The 3,988-nt window shown below is 55.5% G+C and overlaps 2 long non-coding RNA genes across 2 annotated transcripts; both read left to right on the top strand.

Moving 5' to 3' along the window:
- Positions 1-817: 817 nt before the first annotated feature.
- Positions 818-2,320, top strand: LOC109279404. The gene is made up of 3 exons (XR_002086157.1): positions 818-895; positions 1,469-1,581; positions 2,220-2,320. It is a non-coding gene; the product is annotated as an uncharacterized LOC109279404 (long non-coding RNA).
- Positions 2,321-2,753: 433 nt separating this feature from the next.
- Positions 2,754-3,770, top strand: LOC109279403. Its single transcript, XR_002086156.1, has 2 exons — positions 2,754-2,837; positions 3,638-3,770. It is a non-coding gene; the product is annotated as an uncharacterized LOC109279403 (long non-coding RNA).
- The last annotated feature ends 218 nt before the right edge of the window (positions 3,771-3,988 follow it).

Genomic DNA, 3,988 nt, shown 5'->3' with positions numbered 1-3,988 from the left:
CCCCCCACCCTCCTCCATCTCTCTGCAGGGCTCCTGATACCCCTCTCTCTTTCTCCATCCCTCTGTGCTGCTCTCTGTCCCTGGTTTTCTCTTTCTCGTTGTTATTCTTGTCTGCCGCTCTGTCCTGCTCACTGCCCCATCATTTCTCACTATATCCCTCTGTCCTGCTCCCTGCCCCTGCTCCCTGCCCCTATCCCTGCCCCTGTTCTTTTTTACTCCCTCTCCGTCTTGCTGCCTACCCCAGGCTTTTTTTGCAATTTCTATCTTGCCCTCAGCCCTTACTTTTCTTTCCCTCTCCTGCTCCCTCCCCCTCTTTCTGCCTCTCTTCCTCTTTCCCTGCTGCTTCTTGCGCCATCTCTGTCTAGATCCCTGTCCCTTTTTTCCTCTTGCTGTCCTTCTGCCCTTTTTCTCTTTTCTGTCTTTCTCTCTCTGTCCCGTTCCCTGTCCCATCCTTTCTCACTATATCCCCCTGTCCAGCTGGCTGCCCCTTCTTTCCTCTCTCTCTTGCTCTATTTTTTCTTTCTCCATCTCTCTATCCCACTGCCTATCACAGTTGGGTTTCTCCTCCAATGCTGTCCTGCCCGCTGTTCCTTTTCTCTCTCTCTCTCACTCTGTCCTGCTCCCTGTGTCTTTTTTTTTAATTCCTCCATCTCAGTCCTGCAGCCTGTCACTATTTTTTTCTTCTTCCATCCCTTTGTCCTGCTCCCTGGGGAAACCCTCATCAACCCACCTCGGGGCCATGGCTCTAGTAGCCATGCTGAACTGCCCACTGATGTGGTCCTTTTCTGTGTTCGTTTATGGCGTTCCCAGGAAGTTCAGGAAGTGAACCAGGCAGCGTCCGAGATGGCTTCGGAAGTCTACATCGGGACGTGTGACTGGGCCCTGAAAAGCTCTGGTATGGACACAAGCAGCCCAGTCTCTTTGGCCTGCGCTTGCCTGTAGCACTCCCCAAAGGAGCCTGTGCTCCAGGTGCTGCTCTCCAAAGTGGGGGAGCTTAAATGCTTCATGGGGTCCAAGAGCAAGGCTCTGGCAGAGTGGCTCTCTCAGACTCCTTCCCAGTCCTGCCCTCGGCCTCCGCACGGGTGCCTCTGGCACTGCCCCCGCACGTGTTCCTATGCTGGATGGGGGGACTGTCTTCCTCTCCACTGCATTTGAAAAGGGAATGGCTGGGCCGTCCTTTGCTGCCTGTGCAGCAAGCCCTCAGCTTTTGTCTGCTGGCATTCACGTGGGCACCTGCTCTCTCCCAGAACCCTCAGACCTCCTTCCTCGTGGCACTGTGAGAGAAGCCGTTGCCAGGCACCTGGCTGCAGGTGCATTCCCCTGCACAGCTGGGCACCCCCACCAGCGTGGTGATGAGGACAGGACTGACAGACGTGGAGCTGGCCAGCCATGTCGGAAACAGTGTCTGAGCACCTAGGTCCTCCTAGTCTGTGGCCTCTTGCAGTCATCTGCTCTCCCTTCCTTACAGGTGCCAGCATCGACATGCAGAGAACTTCTGAGACCTACGACTACAAAGAGAATTGAGGCTGCAGGGTTTTATGGTTCTTTCGCACTGCCAACCCTCCTGATACTATTTTGCAGGTATTGTAGCAGAAATCATCAGTGCTGGTTTCCTTCCTTCCCGTGAAGTTGGGGACCGACCTCAGGGGCTCTCCCCTCAGTCCAGTGGTACTGCTCAAGCCCACAGTGTTGAATCAGGTTCCTGAAGCCAAAGCTCTGACACAGGGCTGGGTTTGCTAGAAATCAGTGGTTCCCCTCAGGAGGGGAACGGAGCTGAGCTGAGCTGAACTGCTGCATCTTGCCACAGTCCTCTGCCACAGCTGGGTGAAAGACTTTCTCCCTGGTGACCCCATTTCCACACTCATCCCTAACGGTGCCTTTTTGGGGGTGGGAGGCGGGAGGTGGGAGTGCCCTGCAGAGCCACTGGGCAGAGATGTGTTTCTGCTAGGCCTTGACTAGGATGGTTTCATAACCGGTATTCTCTGCTCCGTAATACTGAGAGCCCCCTTTCCTTCTGTCCATTTCCTCACACGCGCCGCACTTCTGAGCTGAAATAGATCAGGCAGGGAAGAAGGCCTCCTGCTTCTGTCCATTTCCTCACACGCGCCTCATTTTCGAGGCACCACAGACACACCGGCGCCTACGCTTCAAGCTGCATGGGCAGTTGTGTTGGCCCCAACACTCCCTCACACTTCATTGCTCTCGCGTTCTGGTTGCAGCCGGATGTTTCCCCAGGAAACTGCTGGCCTTTACAAGGGCATCAGGGCCAGGTGGTCATCAGGTTGCCAGCACAAGTCCATCTCACTGCCGTCACTGTGCAGCACATTGCCAAAGAAGTCTCTCCATCTGGGACCGTCATCAGTGCCCCCAGAGATGTTGCTGTCTTTGTAAGTGTCTGCTGGGCGCTTCTGGTGGGGATCTGGCCCTGGCGGAAAGCCATGACAGGGTCTTGCTTGCTTTTGTGCATCCTCTGAGGTTTGTGCCCTGCTCTCTCCTGAGCGCTGCGGTGCCCTTGCGGGATACTTCAAGGGCTCTAGGGGTTTCATCCCTCTTAAGACTTGTTCTGGCCAAGCACCTCAGGGTTCTTGGCCAGAACTCGAGGGGGAAACTGAGCTCTACCATAACCAGTGCTAGATTGCTGCTAGAGCCCCAGGAGAGGGTGGGTAGATAACAGGGCTGATCCAGCGTGTACATTCCCTATTTGTCGGGACGAGTCTGAGCTGCTCTCCTCGTGCTTTGCCCCTGAGGGAATGGATGCGGACGGAGAAGAGAAAACTCTCCTTGGGACGTTTGTGTACAATGTGGCAAAAGAGGCCATTCAGACCTTCCCTCTGAAGGTACGGTCCACACACAGGGGCAAGATGCCAGGGAGCAAAACAGGTTTGCCTGCAAGTCCATGGCAGGAAGAGTGTGAATGCTTTCTTCCTGGGCAGAGGAGCCCGGACCACTGCCGAGAGAGACCTGGCGGGGTTGGGAGGCCTGAGTAGCACGCGGTGGTGGTAGCAAAAGGATAGTGAGGGCAGGGTCAGGCCTGTGGGAGCACGAGTCCTGAGAGATCCCTGGCTGCACCCACTGCCTTTAGCAGAGCCAGCTGCACATGTGGCCACTCCAGCCAAGCAATGTCTTTGTGCCGTGGAGAAACGGGGACGCCTGGTGGCGAAAGCTGTTGGGCAGCACCGTTGCTCCATCCTGTGGCCTGCTGGCAGGTTGGCCAGTGTCCTCTCCTCCCAGCACTGCATGCCCCTTCTCCCCAGTGCTTTCACGCCTGCCAGGAGAAAAGCAGGCAGAGCAGACAGCGGGAGCTTGGTGGGGGTGCACACCAGCTGCCCCACGCATAGGAGCACCTCCCCGGCCTCTCTGTCAGCACAGAGCAAGCAGCAGAGGGAAGGGGCAGAGGGAAGGGAGACTGAGCCCCAGCCGGGCCGGCATGCAGAGGATGCCAGGTGCCCTCCTCCTTCCCGTGTCCCCAGCCTCCCCAGCAGCCCCGGTACCAGCAGCGAGCCTCAGATTTCCACAGCCGCTCCCACCCACTTTCAGGAGCTTGTTCCTGAGCAGGAGCAGGACTGGCAGGGGCAGAAACATTGATTGCATTGTCGCTTTTAACACGCCCGTTTCCTTTTCACTTTTTCCTTCACAGAACGCGCCGCTTCCCAGAGCCTTTTCATATATCAAACTTCTTGTGAAGAGCAACTGGGGAAACCCAGCATACACCTGCATTTATTGAGTGCAGGTTCACAGGAAGATGGCAAACAAGAAAGCCTCAACTGAAATCAGAGGAAAAAAAGAAGGACAAACAGAATAAAGAAGAAAAAGAGGGGGGGAAAGGGGGAAAGATGTGGCAATTCAGATGGGTGTAGAAGATCTGTCTCCAAAGTGGGATGCGCAAAAAGGTCCATTGGTGGGGAGGGCGGGAGTGTGTGGAAAAGATTAGAACTTCTACTTAATTTTTTACAGAATTATAGGAAGGGACCTCTAAAGGTCATCTAGT

Source organism: Aptenodytes forsteri, unplaced genomic scaffold (genome assembly GCF_000699145.1).
Source record: "Aptenodytes forsteri isolate BGI_AS27 unplaced genomic scaffold, ASM69914v1 Scaffold642, whole genome shotgun sequence".
Lineage (NCBI taxonomy): Eukaryota > Metazoa > Chordata > Aves > Sphenisciformes > Spheniscidae > Aptenodytes > Aptenodytes forsteri.
The sequence above is the reverse complement of the archived record's forward strand: the minus strand, read 5'-3'. Positions and strand labels throughout refer to the sequence as shown.